The sequence below is a fragment of the Ambystoma mexicanum genome, chromosome 6q, assembly GCF_040938575.1.
Source record: "Ambystoma mexicanum isolate Mex_15411 chromosome 6q, UKY_AmexF1_1, whole genome shotgun sequence".
Lineage (NCBI taxonomy): Eukaryota > Metazoa > Chordata > Amphibia > Caudata > Ambystomatidae > Ambystoma > Ambystoma mexicanum.
The window spans coordinates 727682770-727703539 of NC_090937.1; positions in this window are offsets into that span (position 1 = coordinate 727682770).

Genomic DNA, 20770 nt, shown 5'->3' on the forward strand with positions numbered 1-20770 from the left:
GTCCTGCCATTTCCATGGCAACACGTCAATAGCTGAGGCGCAGCGATTGTTGACACGAGACGTGCTTGAAATGGGCAGTACGCGTCTGCTGATGTCAGGCTCAGGGGCGGGGGATTTGATTTAGTGCCGCAAAGGCAGGTGAGCCAGGTCGATGCGGCGGAATGATAGGATTATCACAAAATGGAGGCTGATTTCGAGTGCGATAATGGGCGAAAAGTCGGGTAAGGTCCATAGGAAAGTTTCCTACGATCTACCGATTTATGCTTACAAACACATGGCCGACCCGTAGGGACAATAAAAAAAAAGTCCCGGAACTATCCTTTAAGGCACCCGACAAAGGCAGGTTTACAAGCAGACAGTCACAGAGGAATACATTCACAGCTGATAACTGCGTGGCTGTATACGAGGAGACAGCCAAAGCCGCTGCGTGAGGGAACCGTAGGAGAAGAGCACGAGGGAGGCTGGTAACAACCAAGGCTGAAGCATGGAACCACCAGAACAAGTTGAGGCCCAAAAACGAAATGATATTAGTCGCGGAATATGAGGTTGCGGCTGGACACATGGACTGGCAAAACCGCAACTGAAGGAGTGGCAGGGGCTCCCCCAACCACTCTAACACTCAACACAAAGGGACAGAAAGCAGAACATCTCCGGCACAAGGGATTGCAGCCCATGTGGGTATGCGACCAACAGATAACCAATAAATGCTACGGCATAAGGGGAAGCCGAAGCTGCAGAGGAGGGACTCGAACTGTGTCCCACAGGGTATCAGACGGTAAGAAGGGGAGGCGCTGCACAGAGAGACAACAAGTTCAGCAATCACAAAGACAATGGGAATGTAGGCACGGTGGTGCACTTGATGTTTACTGGAAGAACAGTAAGCGGAGGAGCGGAAAAAAGAGCAGATCCAATTGGCCTGACTGTAAACCGCAGGGGCCCCTCTTACATAAGCAAACGAGTCGGTACAGTTAAAGGAGCAGAAGAGCACGATCAAAGATCCCTACAAAGGGCATAAAGCCTAGGAGCTACTTGCAACCTGCTTGCCCACAGAGCAGAGGAGATCGTAGCAAACAAGATGCTTTGGGATAAGATAGACCCCCAAGCACACAAAGGCGCCAGAGGGGGTCAACCTGCAAGAATGAGACACGCAATATAGGACACCGGGCCGGATCAGAAAGTCTGTGTGCGATGTGCACGAAACGAATAAGAGAAGTCATTGCAAGCCTGCTTTAGGTGCATGCAGATAAAACGGGTCTGCTGACACACAAACGGTTGCTGGGGATGCGACTATGATCAAAGGAATTGTGCGCAACCAATACGCTGTGAAAGGGAGATAGTGGAGCAGAAAGGACCCAGAGGCACTGCAGCAGGGAAGAAGGGAACCTCCAGCAGGAGAACATAACTGGTGACGGAGGCGGGCCACGTTGTATAGGGCTTTCTCTTGCAGCTGTTGCTGCAATATATTATATAACAGAGTGAGTCCCTAAACACAATATACATTGCTCATGGACTGCGCCTAAATACTGGAGAACCAGATGCCCCTGACCTCCCACCGGATGATCGGAAGACCCGAATGAAGAGAGACCACCCCACGAGCATAAGATATGGCCTCTAAGGTGGGCAAAACTAGGGCGAAACAGCCAACCATGGAAGACTATGCCAAAGGATCCCTGAGCGCAGAAGATGTAAGGCCTAAGAAGCTGGACATGGAGAGTGGGCGACCTCAACACGGAATGACCAACAGATATTAGATGCTGCTGCAGAGCTGAAGACCTCCTGGGCCGGCAACATGTACTCAGCTATCGCAGAACTAAGGATTTTGCTGGCACATAAGATTGACGCTGTCAGTGTAGATGTTAATCTACTACGACAAGTTGTTAGGAAACTGGTGGAGCGCACGAGCGAGCTGGAAAAGGACGTTGGGGCTAACACAAGCACCAGCACTAAGAATGCCAAGGAAGTCACTGTGCTACATCAGAGTGCACAATTTGGGAAAAAGAGCAGAAGAGGTGAAAGGACGGGCACGGAAGAACAAAATACGCATCGTTGGGCTTCCAGAAGGCACAGAAGGATCAGACCCAACAAACTATATTGTGAATAGGCTGCTGCAGGAGATAGGTGGAGGCACACTCACTCAAGGATTCGCAGTGGAAAGGGCGCACAAGGCCCACACCAGAAGACCGCAGCAGGAGCACCTCCCTGACCACTTAGTGCCAAAATTCGGAACTATAAAGATGGGGAGACGATACTAGAGTACTTCCGCAAAGGTGGGACCATCAGCATAGGATCCGCAACCATCACCGCATACCCAGATTATACATTCATGGTGCAAAGACAACAGCTGACCTACGTATCTGTCAAAAGGAGACTATGCAAGGCGGGATACAAGTACATGCTACTATATCAGGCGAAATTGCAAGTCGTGCACAACAACAAGATGCACTTTTCCGAGACCCCAGAGGATGCAAACCGTGGCTTGACATATGGAATTGCCCAACAGAAACTGGTGACCAGACAGAGAGCAGATCGGATAAGTGAATGTGTGGGATTGTTGAGCTGCAGGGGCACTGAGGGCCGAGTAAGTGGGGTGGTGGCTCACAGCAAGACATTGAGATTGAACTGTAGAATAATCCTCTGGGCTTATTATATCTGCATAGAGAATGTGGATGTGGAACGCCATGTACAGATGTGCTGAGGGCCTCTGAGTAGGAACATAGACGCGACAAGTAATATTTGCATAGTACAGTTTGTGCGTATTACCAGACAGAAGGTGATGGGGATAAGGGATCTTATGTTTCGCTTACCATAACTACGTTGTGTACAGAGCTCACTCTCATAAGAGTAAATAAGGGGGGTAGATGGAGTAAACTAGACGAGCTCCTGAAATATGGACCTGCACTAAGCAAGGGTGGCAGATACCGCACATGATTGAGATCCTAACTTTTGGGACTATACTATTGAAAGTAATGCGGGCAAGGGAGTGCGATATAATACTCAAGATATGAGTGGATAGCGTAATGTGGCACTAATGCGGGAGCATGAGGGAAACGCGTCCTCACCCCACAGTAGTTAGTTTAGTTAAGTATCGGCTGAGGCCACAGAAAAGGACTCGATGCGGGGTAGCCTGAGATCCAGGGATGGAGCTGGGCAATTGTTGGGGAAGTTGGGAGGGGTAGGGGTGGATAAAAGGAGGGAGGGAAGGGAAGTTTGGAATAATGGGAGGGGTAGAGCCTACGGTCACAAGCCAGTTCACAATAAGAGAGCAGGCGCGGTGTTGGAAGGAGTGGGGTACCGCTGAAATGGGAGGCCTGAAGACAGTAACCTGGAATGTAAGGGGGTTACACAGTTATATCAAACAAAATAAGGTCATGATGTACTTGAGGGGACAGAGAATAGACATTGCATTGTTACAAGAAACCCACCTGACTAAGGACAAGCTAGAAGTGATGAAGAGGAAATGGAGTGGGACCATGACAGGTGCACCGTATTCTAGGTATGCTAGAGAGGTCAACACTTGGATAGCACCACATGTACCGTTTAAATTGGTACAGTAGGAGATAGATAAGGATGGCAGGAGGGTATTACTGAAGGGCCTGGTGGGGAATAAGGAGGTGAATATTATAAACATCTTTGCCCCGAATAATGAGACTACAGCATACTTCAGGGATCTATATGCCAAGATCAGCTCATATATAGATGAAACGGTCATAATGGGGGGAGATTTCAATTGCACAATGGACCCCAAATTCAACAGATCAGATAAGAAAGTGGCCAAGCCCAGCCCGGTAGCGAGGGCCCTGGGAGCGCTGGTGAATGATTTCCATATGGTTGACGTATGGAGGAGACTCCACCCACAATGCAGGGAGTACTCACATTACTCAGTTCCACATAACTTGCATACCAGGTTGGATTACATATTTGCAGCCAACACTGTAATTTAAGACATATAAAGTGCAGAGTACAAAGCAGTGGTTCTCTCAGACCATGCGCCGTTGATGGTGACATGGCGGATCTCTCCTCCCAGGCCCAGAATCCCTACTTGGAAGCTCAGAGCCGAAGCACTGAGGGACACAATATTCAGAGAGGACTTGATGAAAGTTATAAAGAATACTTTGAACACAATACGGGGAGTGTGAGGTCAGCCAGCACACTGTGGGAGGCATTCAAGGTGGTAGTGAGGGGTGGAAGCAATCTCAAAATCTAAAGGATTACAGGAGGGTATAGTACAGGAACTGCAAGATGCGGAAAAGGAGATAGAAGTCAAAATGCATAGAGGGGCGGATTCCCCGGGAGAGGCTGAGGCCATACCGCAACTACAAGAGAAATGCAGAGCCAACTGGGAAAGACTAAGTCTCTTAAACTATAGGAAATACATAGAGAGGCAGCATGCTGAAGGCGATAAACCGGGCAGACTGTTAGTCTGGCTATGTAAGATGGAGGCCCCCAAACAAGCAATCGGAGAAATACAGAGGGAGGATGGGTTGGTGCAGGATACACAAGAAGGGGTGAATCAATGCTTCCGTAAATATTATCAAGAATTATACGCAAACAAGATGGAAGAAGAGGAAATTGACACATTAGACACACTGGCAGAGGTCAAGTTACCTAACCTCTGAGAAACTGATAGGGAGAAGTTAGAGGCCCCACTCACAGTGGAAGAACTGGAGCGTGTGATCCAGACACTACCGACATACACGGCCCCGGGGCGGATGGACTCCCAAGTCGGTTCTATAAAATGTATAAGGCTGACTTACTCCCGCCGATGCTAGCCATGCTGAATGAGACGTTTGACGAGGGTAGGCTGCCAGAGACCCTCAGAGAAGCGATTATTATCCCGCTCCTCAAGCCTGATAAACTGAGCATGGACTGCAGATCTTACAGACCACTGTCAATGCTAATCCAGGATAGCAATATACTCACTGCAGTGATGGCGAATAGACTGAAACCAATGATAAATAAGCTTATACATCATGACCAGACAGGATATGTCCCACATGGGTGTATTTCCGACAATCTCAGGAGGCTACATCACGTTATAGACCAGAGGCTAGCCGCCAAGAAATAGTAATAATCTCACCAGATGCAGTAAAAGCCTTCGACTCAGTCAAATGGCCGTGGTTGATGGCGGTTCTGAAGGAATGTGGGATAGGGCCAGTATATCTAAAATAGGCTCAACTACTGTATAGTGAGCCAGTAGCACGAGTTCGGACAGGACCGATCATCTTGGAAGGATGGACTCTAAGTAGAGGCACCAGGCAAGGGTACCCCTGGTCCCCGATGCTTTTCATCTTGGCACTAGAAACTTTGGCAATATATCTAAGACAACAATATAGCAAAGTGGGAATAAACACGAAAGGGGGACAACACCTGATATCACTATATGCAGATGACATGCTGCTATATTTGCAATACCCAGAGGAAAACCTGCAATATATTCTAGAGATAATGGAACGATATGCGATACTTTCCGGCATAACAATCAATCCTAAAAAATCCACCATATTCCCTTTGGGAAGATATGTAGAAGTATCACAGCATGAGCTACCAGTGCTACAGATAGGGTGGACAACTGACACCTTTAGTTACCTGGGAGTAGATATATACCACAAAGTGGAGGATGAACATAAGCATAACACGGAAAAGGCGGTGGGGAAAATCGAACAAAACATAATATTCTGGGCCTGGTTACCTCTTACCATGATGGGTAGGGCAGTACTACTGAAGATGATAGTGTTGCCCAGGCTACTGCACTACTTCGCGAATGTCCCAAGCGGTTCTTCACCAAGATGCAGAGCATATGCAGGGGGTTTATCTGGCACAACTCCAGGAACAGGATAGCATTGTGGAAATTGCAGAACCCGTACGATCAAGGAGGGATTAAGCTGCCCAATTTCGAGGTGTATTACTTAGCTGGCCAGCTTCAATATGTAGCAAGATGGTTATCCGAGGACCCCACACCGGAGTCTAGATTACTGAGGGTGGATTGTACACCCTATTTTCTGAATGAAGGGATGTGGTTGGCAGAGCCCCTAAAGGGAAGGAGGGTGGCATTACTGGACCTGGGAGGGAAGGTCTGGTGTAGAGCCTGCCAGGTGATGGGGAGCCCCCTTCTGTGCTCCCCACAGGTCCCTTTGGTAGCATTGAGGGGGGTGGATGAGCAACTAACGAGGACTATTAGGGAGCACTGGGAACCAGTAGGTGTAACAACCGTAGGAGATGTGTGGCAAGAAGGGGATACATTTTGATACACAGAGAAGATACAGGTTTGCATAATGGGCAATAGATCACTTACGCTAGGCTGGTGAAAATGATAAAGAAAACGTGGTCTGAGGGGGAGCTAACCCAGCAACCGGCAGCCGCCATAGAAACGTTTCAGGCGGTATCTGAGAGGGGCCATGAGGTCTCCCAAATCTATGAAATAATGATGTCCAAAGTTGGGAAAGAAGTGACTCAGATAAGGAGAGACTGGGAAGAAGATGGAGGGGGTACGATAGATGACGGGCTGTGGGTAAGGATGCAAAGATATCACAAGAAGGTGTCAAGGAATGTGAGATTACAACAAATCCAGTTATAAGTCACCCATAAAGCATATATGACCCCTAAGAAGATTGCTAAGTTTACGAACGCCAATACACAGAAATACCCAAGATGTGGAGAGGTAGACGCAGGAATGGTGCACATGTTCTGGGCATGCCCAGAAATAGCAGGATTTTGGGATCTCCTGGCAGATAAAGGCATAAAACTAGAAGTAGACTCTCTGTGGGCATGTATGGTGGGTGGATTTCCAAGTCCGAGTAAATGAAAGCATGTAAGCAAACTCAAAGACCTGACGTTTATTCTAGCTAAACGCAGGATAGCAATGAACTGGAAGGCAAACAAGTGCAGAAGTATGGTGGCGGGACCTTCTGAAATGGGCAAATGCAGAAACGGTGATATGGAGAGAAGCGGTGGTCAGAGGGGGTGAAGAGGAAGCGTACACACTCACAGCCTGGCTACACTTGATTGCCTCATTGACAGGGTCAGGACATGAAGTATCAGAAGTGGATAGCTTCTCGGATAGATATGGGGGAATAACACCCACAAGTTAAAAAATCAGAAGCTGGAGGTTTGCAAGGCTCTAATGGGAGGAGTATTGGAGGGGGAAATGTTGGGAAAATGTTTTATGTACCATGTTCAGGTGCAATGTATGTTGATGGTGGTTATGGAAATTAATAAAATATGTTTAAAAAAAATACAAATTAAAAAAAGATCTTAATGTATGCACATTCATTCTTTCAGATTGTACCACAGTAGGGCGTGCACATTCATTACTATTGAGCGCAATTGGGCGTCAATACGAATTCCACATACAGATCGGATAATCCCATAAGGTAAAATTCAACCTAATTAAGATGAGACCATCTTACAATTTGCTGATACTGAAAATTAGGGTCTTCTAATAGAAGGGAAATTTTATATTTTGGGCAAGGGGCACCTTACATGAGCAAGAATAACACAAGATCTAATGGATGTACGTTGAGGGTGGCCAGTTTCTGTTATAACAATGGATGTTTGATATGGGTGTTTTTGATCACAGACATAATGTGAAATGTCACTGACCAAGGAATTCTTGACCAGCTCATAAGAGAAACAGAACTTAATTAATATGGGTCTCATTGACCTTTTATTGAGAACTGAAATTGACTAAAGATTGTTTGTAATACTATTAATTTGGTAATGTAGACATTTTCTAAACAGCATATTTTTTCTTCTCCTTTCTTTTATGCTCTCTCACAGATCGATCAATAAGTGTCAAAGAACATTTTGAAATGAGCATGTAATCATTTTAAATGTGTTTTAGAATAGTAATTTGATGTTCAGCCTAGAAAAAGCTAAGTGTGTTGGTAAAACATATGCACGTGCACCAATTGGTTTTGTTGGCTAATACTAGTATGCACAAACATTTAGATGTGTGTACATAATTCCTTTTAGTTTCATTCACAAGAAATAATTAATACTTAAGACATCAAGGAGAAGTTCTTGATTTAATGGTTACAAATACTGAGCGCAATGGCCTGGGGGTATAATTGTTTCAATGTACCTGGAGGGAAACACTGCTTCATGCCAACAGGCTCGGGCCTGATCCTGGAGGGCAATGATAACCACTGGCAGGCTCCACCTTCATGCGTCGAAGTCTCAGCACCTGTTCCTCCCTAGTCTTTGACACCATTGGCACAGATCAGTGTCATGGGTGTGGGAGACCCTCTGGAGTATGCCCCTCTTCCAATGATGCCAGTTATGTAGAAAATTAGACATCTTTTCTGAGAAAGGCAAGCCAATTCCCTTTGGTTTGGAAGCATTGGGCTCCGGAGAAGAGAGGGACTTCCCAGAAGAATGTTATGGGGAAGGTGAAGACATCCAAGACCTGACTGCAGTCTTTCAGGAAGCCTATAGTCTTGACACCACCCTGGAACTGGATATCCTACCAGCCGCCAAAGGTCCAGTTTGAATTAAAGTACATCCTGGACAGAGGATCCAAGAAGGAGACTGCTACCGTTCAACTTAGCAGTGGAATCTCCTGTGCTAGAGGTGTGAGAAAGGCTGACTCTGCAACTGCAGTCAACAGGAAGCTTGCAAAGAAGCATCGTTCTGTTCTCTCTGGCCCAGCTTTATTTGTCCACCTATCCCTCCCCCGTGAGCTTGGTGATACAGGCCTAGACTTCAAATCTGAAGAAGTCTACCATTCCGTCTGTGACAAATCCTTGGATGTCATCCCTTCTCCCATGGAGGAAGAGCCCCAACCATGCAGCCAATGCAGTGCAGACACACTCCAATAATCCCCCTGGGGACAGCGCACCATAGGATGATCACATGGCAGGGGAAATCCCTCATGTGATGAGGGACGAAATCATAGGGAGAAAACAGTATGCACACACCCCTTTAGAGACTCCCATATTTTCATACTCAGTCCCTACCTCCTGTATGTACTATTGCAGCATAGACAAATTTGATCCAGCATTGTACACTGAGATGAGGGAGATAAGGAAGTTCCTGAGTGAAGATCAGGCCTCAGTTACTGGGACAAAGAAGAGGCGCGGAGCAGTGGTGAGCACCACGCAAGTCTGAAGAGCGTGGACTAGACTATTGGGACAATTAAGACTGCAGAGAAGTATAAAGATGGAAGATGATGGAATGTGAGAAGATGAGAAGTCCTCCTCAGAGGAACCGGCGGAGCTGTTGCCGTGCTGTCGGCAAGCATGAGGAAGAGCGGACCTGAACGAAGAGCCAAGAAGTTACGAGCTGGTCGAAAGCCAGAGAGAGAGAAGGCATACTGGGGGAGAACTTGGAAGGCGGTCCTGAGTCCTGGGAAGCAAGGATGCTCCCTGGCAGAAGAACAGTCTTGCAGAGACCCAGGTACGGACAGCAGAGCCCTGCGAGTCCCATGAGTACAGAACGGAGCTGGAGCGGAAGCCCTCACCGACCCAAGTGCAAGGTATGCAAGTGGGCAGAAAGGCTCCAGGCCACAGAATAGGGGGTGCTAGAAGGAGAGGGGCACAGAATACCCCAAGACAGGGTCTGGACCCTGATAACGAAACGTGGTCACAATTGGTCATGAACGGTCGTGCTTAGCTGGTTAGTGCACCAAGCCTACTGAAAAGCAGAATCAAAGCTAGCAGGCATGTCTGCGACTCGCACCCAAAGAGAAATGGCTAAACTCAACAGCCCGAAGATTTGAGAGAAAGCAGATTGTGTGAACATTAATCCCACTGGACCGAGTACCTGGCAGGATGGTACACCGTGCTTATTGTAAGCACAAGCAAGGGGAATGAAAACAGTACCCTTGAGACTGAAGCTGAGAAGACGAAACTTGAGAAAGCGAGTCTGGGTCTTGCACCCATGTGAAGAGGAAAACCCTTCTTCGTGGTCCTAGTACCTGGCAGAATAGTACACTAGGGAGACTGGGAAGGCCAACAAAAAGAAAGGAGACGACAATGCCCTTAAGAACCAAGTGTTAATAATAAATATCCCCATACCGACCCTGGAGAAGAAAGGATTCCAGGGGGATTAGGAGAGAGACTAGAATGAATCAAGGGGAAGGCAAGCATAACCCCCAAGTTGTGTAATAGAGACATTTGGCTGAGGAAAATACAGTGGAGAAACCCAGAAGAAGGTAGACAAATACCTGGTACTCAAGTTTGAACATTGCAGAAGCCAGGCAAAGAGGAAGCCTCCCAGTGTTGTAAGAAGCGGACAGCCCGTCCGACTAAGGTTGTCCATCGGTTTTCACCATTTTGGGAACCTTATTTTGTAAACTGAAGCTGAACATTTGGAGCCATTGAGCTGCTCCTTAGTTTGAGTTATTAGTGTGAAGGCTAGAAGTAGGGTTTTTGACATGACAGTAGACTTATTTCTGGTTGACATCCTGGCTGACCCATTAGATTCCTTTGAGGCAGGGAAACCCATCAATTTTAGGGACATGGAGGCAGTTTCCCAACCCTTATTCTTTTTTAATAAAAGTTAGTGGTGGCATGTTGATTGCTACAGTCTACTTTTCTTACTTCTATCCCTTACAGTCTCTCCCACCTGACAGAATAAGTAACTGACTGAATGCCTGGAGAAAGAAGGTGTTTGCCAATACAGCAGACCACATCCCTGAAGGGGACAGGAGAGGAGGGTTTGTGGGCATGGTTCAGGATGGCAGGGAGGTTTCCCACCAGATCCTACAGACACGAATTGACACAGCTGACTGTCGGGCATTCCATGGCCACAAGCACAGTGGTAAGATGTCAATCTTGGATGAGGACATCAGACTTTGCAGACAATGCTTCTAGACGTGCCTTTTGACGGGCAGAACCTGTTGGGGCCAAGGACGCCCTCCAATGGTTTCATCAGTGGCAGAGCCAGTGGGTGGAACCGCCCATCCCGGACAATTTCTTAATCCTGGTGCGCCCCTCTCCAGTGCCTGTGTGACCGATCCAATATCACAAATGAAAAAGAATGTGTTGAGCAGAGCTGAGCACAGTTCGGCACACAGACTATTCAACTAACAGGTTCCTGGCCAACAAAGTTCAGCCCCCGGGCCTTGTGCACTTGTATTTATGTTTTCATATCTGCTGCCTGCTAGGCAGACGCCGCTTACTAAATAGTGCTGCAGATCCATCTTAAGACTCCCAACAATCGTCACTTGACAAGGTAAGTGTGTTTTAAAGTTAGTGTTTGCTTGTTCCTGCATGTATGGATGTATACACACTCAACCATATATATCTTTCAATGGATTACATTCTTCCACAGATTCCTCAGATGCTCAGCACCTCCTGAGAACCCCTGGAATGAGTGGGATCGGAGGGAAGGCTTAGTGAAGATAGAAGTCCCACTCCACTAGGAAGGCATCCCCAGTGCGCCTCTCACAGGGAATCCCCTCGACCAAAACTGTGTGCAATTCCTGTTGTACTCCATGCCAAACAGATCCACCGCCAGGTTACCCCACTGAGCGAAGATCTCCACTAGGATGACTTGGCACACTTCCCACTTGTGTGAAACTGTGCTTTGCCTGCTCAAAGTGTCCGCCAATCCGTTCTCTGTCCCCACCAGATGTACTGCCGAGAACCACAGCTGCCTCGCCTCTCTGCAAAGGGGGAGGGAGTGCACACCTCCCTGTTCAGGTAATGCATAGCCATTGTATTGTCCATCATGTTCAGTACGTGTTTCCCTTTGGAAGACAGCACAAACGTTTTCAGGACCAACCTGCTTTCTTGCAGCTCCAGACTGTTGTTGTGCCACTGGGCTTCCATTGTGAACCATAGCCTGCTCACCTGCACATTTTTGCAATGAGCTTCCTAACCCTACAGATACGCATCTGTGACCACCCACCTGGGGCCACGGAGGACAGAAAGGTTCCCCTGCCTTCATGCTCTTGCTGCCGGCCCACCAAAAGAGATTGTTGGCCAAACACCAGACACCTTTAGAATGTGCTTTAAGGTGCCAAAGTACTGGGAATATTGACCCTGAAGCAGCCATTGCTGAGACCACATTCGCAGTATGGCCTCTGGCACAAGAAAAATGCACCAGGCCATGAGGCCTAAGAGACGGATGAAGGAAATCGCTGGCAAGGTGGTGTGGCTCTGGAAAAGTTGAACCATTTGTTTGACACTGGCGACTCTCTCCTTGAGAAAGGCGGGGAGAGCCTTCCCCACCTGAATGTCCGGCAGCGCTCTGATGAACTGTAGCCTTGGTGTTGGTGTCGTGTGGGACTTCTGTAGGTTCAGGGAGAAGCCCAGCCTGTGGAGTAGCGACCAAGTGTCCTAGAGATGGGATGAAACTTGCTCTGATGACTTCCTTCAGATCAGCTAATTATCCAGGTATGGAAACACACGAACACCGGATCTCCTGAAGTGAGCCACGACTACTGTCATCAGCTTCTTAAAGGCCTAGGTGCAGAGGTCAACCCAAAGGGTAGCACTTTGAACTGGTAGTGCTTGCCTCCAATGAGGGATCACAAGAATGTCCTGTGCTTCCAATGGATAGGCTGATCATGGAAGTAAGCATCTTGGAGATCTTATGACACCAGCCAGTCCTGGAAACTGAAGCCAGTCCTGATGCTTTCTCAGCGTCACCATTTTTTATTTGTCTTTCCTCAGGAACTTGTTCAAGACCCTGAGTTCCAAAAAAGTCTTCCCCCCCCTTTCTTGGGTACCAGTAAATACCAGGAATACCAACTCGATCCCCTCTGCTTGGAGGTACCACTTCCACGGCACCCTTCAAAATCAGGGCTCTCAGTTCTTCCTGAAAGTCTGGTTCCAGTTGTTGATGCATAGGGAGTGGCCTGTCTAGCGGTCTCCTTGGAAAAGGCAGCCAGTACCCCTATTTTACGAACTGCAAAGCCCAGGCATCAGATGTAACCTCCTGCCACTGGGGCCAGTGATCGCCAATCCTGCCTGCAACCTGGAAAACGTGGTGGGAGGGAGAGAACTCAAAGCAGCTTTGGGGATGGAGCTGCCTCAGCCACTGTCTGACGGCGCCTAGAGGCCCCCCCTGCCAGAGTGCGGGAAACACCTCTGCTCCTGCCTGGGCTGCGGGAGATGTGCCTTCCTTCAAAAGAGGACATACCTTCTGTATCCCTGCCCTCTTCTGTATGCGAAGCTTAAGGAAGTTTAAGATGGCTGTTGCACAGCTAGTCCCAGTGACTTAGCAGCTAGCTTTGTGTCCTTAAGTTGTTCCAGGGCCAAACAGGTTCTCGCCATCAAAGGCAATGTCCAATAGCTTTGCCTGGACATTTGGCGAAAAGCCTGAATTTTGCAGGTACGCCTGCCTCCTCAGATCTGTAGCTGATCCCATTGCTCTCCGGACACAGTCAGCAATGTCCAGGCCCATTTGTAAAGACTGTCGGCCACCTCTTTTCTATCATCCACAATCCGCAAGAACCCATCCCACATGTCTCCTTCGGGAATATGCAAAAACATTATGAGGTGATGGTTGGAAGGTTTAGAATTCATCTTAAACCTCTGGCAATTGCTCTGGGCAACTCTCCAGGCCATCGTTCTTCACCTGCCAAGCTATTATAGAAAGGGGAGCGACCATATTCAAATCAGGTTGGGTCACACCTCCAAAGGGGCAGTTCAGCCCGAACTGCTAGGTCACATCCCTTCTGCACGAGACCACAAGCACCGCCAGACATGTTTCGGCCTCTTCCAAAGACCAAGCATATTTTGCAATTGCACAGGAACCATTTACAGCTATCCTTTAGGGCCATACCCGATACAAAAACTTTCTTTGCAAGGGTGCCAGACTTTTTACCCTCCCTATCAGTAGGGAAATTGGATGTGGATGTGGCAGTTCTAGTATTGACTGGGGGAGCTTGGACAACCAGGCCCTGCAGGGTCAGATAGGTGGAGAGGAAAGATAGGATGGCTTATATTTTTTTGTGCATTCAGAATCCACAGGAGGGCTGAGCAAATTTTTTGCAAAAGCGACAACAGGGTCAGCAATGGCTATGTTGAAAGGTACGGTCCTCTCTGTAAGGGGCGCTTGGTCAAGGATGCCAGTGAGTGCATATCCTGGCAGGGGTTTAGCTGAGGTACCCAGGGCATCAACCAACCTGTCCACTGTGGAGCGGTACTGGGCATTTGAATGTGCATAGGGGTGGGACTGTTGAATTTTAAGTCGGGTGAACTGTCCAAGCCACTTGCATCCCTCAGCCCATCTGCCAAGGCGAGTAAATTGAACAAAACAAGATCTCCCATACCTCATTTAATTACCTGTACTAGAATGTCAACCTGACAATTCTTAACTTGTATATTTATTCATTTTCAACAAAAATAAAATCAGCAATTAAATACATCTATCAAGAAACCAATTTAAGAAGATCTGTGATTTACTTTAGCCAGAGTGACACAGCTTTAATCTGCGAGATTGGCGTATGCAATTCATTAGGCACTTTTGTATTTTCAGATTTCTGTACTGTAGTCTGATCAATTGCAGTCAATAGATTGAAATTATTGTAACACCATTAGTACTGTATTTGTGTTTGTTTGCTCACAGTATAATTTCTTTTGTACTTTATTTGCATTTCCTTGTGTATTCATGACTTTTTGCATTACAGTCAGTTTTGTATGTAGGTGATGTTATGAGCTAGAATGAATGGATGAATGTGAGTATATTTTAACGTTTTTGATGGATGAAAAGTTAAGAAAAAATCAATGGATGGTGGTCACATTTGCTACTGTCTTTGTATTTAATTTATAGTTGTTTTTTATTTTTAAAATGAATAAATATATTTTGAAATCAAGTTAAGAATTGTCGGGTTGACATTGTAGTACAGGTAATTTAATGTGGCATGGGAGATGATCTTGTTTTGTTGTCTTTGGATCTACACTGATTGCCATGCCTTTGGATAAACCTGTGGATGAGCAATGTGAGAGCGGGGAGTGAGACAAGTAGCTGGTGGGGAGATAGTGGGAGAGAAGTAGCTGGTAAAGACGGTTAGGGCTGAGATGGGGAGAGAAGAAATAAAAGAACGAAAGGGGAGAGTGGGAAAGAAAGAGACGAGCGAGAGACAATGAAAGAAAGCGGGAAAATGAAATAAGGAGAGACAGGGAAACAGAGAGTGAAAAGGGGAAGGAAAGGGGGGTGAAGGGGAAGGGCAGACAGGAAGAAGGGTACCTGCAAAAGGGCCTCTGCAGCTTCTCCGCCCCCACCCACATGCTCAGCACACCACTACCAGCAACCAATAAAAAGGAGCCCACAATGCCCCTCTTCCCATGCTTAGGAGGCTGTCGCTCAACACAGGTACACAATGCAAGGCAGGGTTACACTTACCCACACACTAAAGACACAATATCTGCTATCTATACAGTGCATGAACACTGGGTAAAAGGCAGCAATGTGCAGTGTGCCAGGAGCCACGCTAATACAGCGATCATAAAGTAAAAGTAAAAAATGCAGTGAGCAGGCAATGTTGTAACCAAGTACAATAAAGCAGCAACACAGTCACTAAATACAGATTCTGGCATGAAGTGATTCTGACAAGAAGTAACAAAAAGGCAAGGAGGTTCCGGCTATAGTGACCAGGCTTCTGTGATGGACAAAATGCAAACACAGATGAACGTGTAACACTTGGCAGAAATAAACCACATTCACAGGAAATACAGTCCAGGCTTGTCAAACAAAAATAAAATACAGGGAAACATCATTGCACTGGAAAAATCAACACAAGCATAGAAATTGCAGCCAGGGGTGAGTCTGTGTAGATTCATAGGCATGGAAAAGGAAATATAAAGTCACACACAGTGCAAGTTGGAAAAAGGTACATTTGGGAAAAATAAAAAGTCACGCAATAACATTGGTAAAATGAAAAACGCAGAAAACACACACTAACGCATGAAACCTATATGCAAAACACAAGTGGCAGCTGTCAGGGCCCATATGTGGAGACTGCAATTTCCACAGCCCCCCTCTGGTCCCATAAGGGGCTACATCATCTGGAATGGGGACAAGTGTCACACCTCAATCCAGGCCAATCTGTAAAACTTTTGGTTTAGGGATTACGGATTCCAGGATGTAACGTGGATATGAGCCATGGTCAAGTTGGGCCCATGGATTTGGCAACACTTTCATATGAGGCACCCAAGTCGTTTTCAGATGACAATTAGTGCAACAACCCCTCAACAGCATTCAGGACATATGTAAGCAGTTTACCCCAGAAGGAGCTGAACTAGTCTTTTAGAACATCTAGAAAGTCATTTGATTTATCCTTGGAGGTGGTCCCAAGAGAGGTGATGTGAGTGGCATGGTCAAAGATTTCATCAGAGGAGTCTGGAACAAATACACAACAATGATCCAATAGGTGCACAGATTCCGCCATGGGAAGCCAATATCATGTTGAGGGCCATACAGTTTTGGAGAGCCAGTTTTCTCCACTCCCTCTGCTCGGAGGCTAATGTTTCCAGTGAGATGGCAGTCTCATTCGCCACCACCTCCGGAAATGCCTGTAAGCAATACACAGCCCAACCTACTCTCATGACACCCATCTGGGGTTTTAATGTGGTGCCATAAAGCTGTGCACCTGTCAGAGGAGTGTAGGTGTTCACTGTGTCACAGGCTTGATTACCATCACATGCATTTCAGATCTTGGTGGGTGGTCTTTGGTGACCCTGATGGCGGGCATCACGTGGCCCAGGACACAGCTGCAGCTCCAGCTCCAGGCAGCTGCTTGTAGGCCTTGCTGCCGCAGATCCAGAAGAGGTCTTCAGGTGTCAACCAGGTGTCTGATGGCTGGCACTCAGGCAAGGGTAGCTTCCATACCTGGTAGGCAATGTAAGGTAGGAGGCGGGCTGTATTGTCAAAAGGTTCATTGGGGCGTTCTCACAGGGAGAGGACGTCCAGTTTGCTGGGTTTTCAGGGCAGTCCACCTTAGGTGTTGCCAGTTTCTCCATAATCAGGGGCGCACGTGCAACTGGAGCAGAGTAGACTGGTGCCTGGTGGTGGTGCCCACATCTTCTGCCCATGCTGGCATTACCACTCGAAGCACCACAGGCAAGGTGGCCTTGTACCGCACAGTTAGAGATTTTTTTTCAGGTGTCCACTGGGCTTCCCGGGATGGCAGAGGAATAGGTCGGAGACACTGGCAGGTATGGCCTGGAGCAGGAAATCTAAGCCCTGATGGGGAGGCATATGGGCACAGACCCAGCAGTTGGTCTGAATGAAAATGCGGGACACCAAATGTCATATCTTGAGGAAAGAGTTCCCTTTATTATCCGTTAATGCAGGAGGGAGGAGCAGAGGGAGCAGAGCAAAAGTTATCATGAACTGGCTGATATCAGAGATTATGGATTGGCTTTGGGGACACAAGGGGAGCAGGATCACTCAGTTGGAGCACAGTGTAGGCATATGAGTTAGAATCCGTCTGTCCCCCAAGTCTTTCGTCGAGCAGATAAAAAGTTCACTAGGTCCAGAGTAAAGCAGAGACCTCACAACAAATCGAGCCGGTACATAAAGACGGGACGATGGCATAGTGCAATAACTCAAGACGAAAGGCAAGGCTGGGACGCTGGAACAGAAAATGCAAAAATAAAATACACTTAAAGCAAAGTGACCTTGGGTACACTATAGCTGTATGATAGTCGCACTAAGACTGGGAGGCATACAAAGCAGAACTGTCACACCGCAAACAGATCAAAATACAAACATATCATATTCCACATATCACAATTCACACATGTAAAAATTCAAAAATCTAAATTCAAAGATATTACAATTCAAAAATGTTAAACGGTCCAAACTATAATTCCCAATTAAAATTCAAAACTTAAAATTAAAAATATCAAAATACAAAATGTTCAAAGTCAAAACATCAAAGTTCAACAAAATCACAGTTCCATGCATATGAAATTACAAAAATATCAATGTTCAAAATATCACAGTTCAAACAGTGCTGTCTCTGAACACAGGTAATTTCCATAAAGCGAAAGACGGGAAGAATGTTCCCACGCCAGCAGGACAGGATCCAGGCTAATTCATGGGCCTAAGGTTATAACGGGGCTCCACTGGCTCTAGCCCCCAACCCTTCAGTGCCGGGTAAGGTGGAGGACAAGGTCTAAGATTTATAGAAGACCGCACTGGGGGTTCTACTTCAGGAGGGGTCCTCAACTTCTGGGTGTGAGTGGTGTGAACCCAGGACTTTACACCTTGCAGCTTCAGAGCAGTTCTGTGGTCATAAGGCCATTAAATGGTCCTTTGAACCTGGGCTGTAAATTATTTTCACAGGCAAAGTCATTGAGCATCACTGGGTCTACCTCCTGTACTGAATATAGTTTGTGCTGGCCTGGCACAGGTTGTGCCTCACTGACCTGGCGGTCGATCTGTCTCATGACAGAAGTAAGATGCTTGAAATATGCCAGAACTGAATCATCAGTCAGTGCCAAAGGCAACCTGTTCACAGAGGGAGGAGCTGCAGCCGGCTAGAGCATTGGTCTTACCATCAGGGTCTTGAATGGAGAGTTCAGCAAAGCAGCTGGGCATACCTCTCATGTACATGAGGGCAAGGGCCAGCGCATCTGGCCAACTTAGTCATGTCTGTGTGCACAATGTTTCCGTGTTCTTGAACTGCCCATTCTTCCTTTGTTTTTCCTGAGCTCTATGCGCTTGCTCTCCCACCACAGGGGCGAACCAGGTTCTCCTTATGTCCTCCATATGTAGCTAGTGATGGCATCACTACCAACGTGTGCAGTCTTGTATGCCAGGCAAATCAGATATTCCTGGGCAATGGTTGGAGCAACTGGTTTCCCTTCCGGGCAGTGCCAGACACCCGATTTATCCCGGGTGTATTCTATCCTCCTAGGTTCCTCTAGCGTTCCTAGCATAGCCTGCAGTATGTGTAGCAATTTTGTCAGTTTTGCTACTGGATCTTGTCCTGGCAAATTGGAGGATGATCGATGTCTCTTGAACCAGGGACACAGAATTTGCAATAGCATGTAGGCAAGAGGGTAGGGCAGCAGTGGCAGGACCACCTGAACATGCAGTGGATGAGCAGATGTGATCAGCCCTGCTTCCGTGCTCTGGCGGCCCACAGGGTGTCTGAACTACTGCCAGCTTCTGCTCATCCACCTAGGTCAGAACCATGACAGAGAAGCTAGGGCAGAGATGTCTGAACACCTCAGTTCGGGCTCTGGATTTGAAGACCTCCATTAAGAACTCATCAGGTTGGTCTGGGACATAGAGAGCGCCTAAGCCCTTTATGCAAAAAATCACTGCACCCACGTTTCCTAGAATATCCATCCGCAGCAGATTTTCAAGGAGGGGAGGATGCACTCAACATGAAGGCATGTGCACTAGTCAGGTGGCCCAGATGAGTCCTAGTGGGCAAGGTGACCAGCACCTTAGAGGGGTTGCCCTCTACTCCTACAGCTGTGACACAGGCCAGATACTGAGGCATCCAGGAACTCCCCCACCCTCAGTGTGCTGGAGGTGGCTCCTGTGTCCACCAGCATCCTGGCATGCTAGTTACCTACCTGGGCTGTCACGTAGGGGACTTTCGATGGGAAGGTTAGGGCTATGAGTCGGGAAGCAGGGGGTACTTGGTCTGGTCTAGTTCTCATCAAGCTTGAGGGAACTGGAAGGGACTCTGACCTGGCTGCTGGGGCCATGGTTGCAAGGCGATGCCAGAAGAGGCACCCCCGGCTGTTCTGACTACTGGCTCTGGGACGAAAGGCTTTGGTCTGGATTCCTACTGGGGGTTGTCCAGGTTAGGGTGCTGGGCCAGAACCAGCTTTCTCATCTGGGGCTCTAGGCTGATCTGGGAGCTGAAAGGGGCCATGCGGGTATGTTGCAGGTAGCTATGATTAGCGATGAGCAGACAGGGCCGCGCCATAGTTCTGCTCATGCTGAATCCGCTGAGGACAGTTGTACTTCCAGTATCCCCCATTGCTTACAAAAGGCGCACTGGTCCTGATGCACTAGGAGACCTACCTGGGATGCACACTGGGCTGGGGATGGATACTGGCTAGGCTGGGGATGGATACTGGCCTGGGACAGGATGTGGCATGTATTGAGGGGTCTAAAAGCCACAGTACTGGGGGTTCTGAGGGAGCATCTTGAATGGTGAATGATTCCTCCTGTACTCTCCCTCCCCTGCTAAACCCTGAGGCCACTAGAGGCCCCATAGGATGTGTGCACCAGCTCCTCACATAATGTCTCTCCCACCTCCAATACTTTGCACAACGCCTGTGGCATACAGCTATCCCCCACTGTAAATCTAGGTCTAGCTGCTAACATAATGTCTCTCCTAATTCACATACTTCGCTCAACACCTTTGGCACTAGACTGCAGCTACCCCCCCCCATGATGAAATTCGGTCTAGCTGCTCACATATTGTCGGTCATACTTTCAAATTCTATGCACAATACCTCTAGCACTAGAATGCAGCTATCCGCATGATAAAATTTGGTGTAGCTGCTCACATAATGTCACCAATACTCCATATACTTTGCACAATACCTATGGCAGTAGAATGCAGACATCCCCATGACAACATTTGTTCTAGCTGCTCACATAATGTCTCTCCTACCTCAAATACTTTGCACAACACCTTCCAGCATTTCCAGCCACACTGCGGGACTATGGAAACGCGTTAGCCCCCTATCACTATGGCATAGCTGGAAGCTTGTGAAACCCAGACCGAGATGGCCGACTCACGTGGCTGTCGCACTGACGCCAGAGCGTCGGACAATTCCGATGATGTCTATCAGACCGGCTTGGAGCACTCTATGTGGATAAGGGACGCCGCTCACAAACAGAT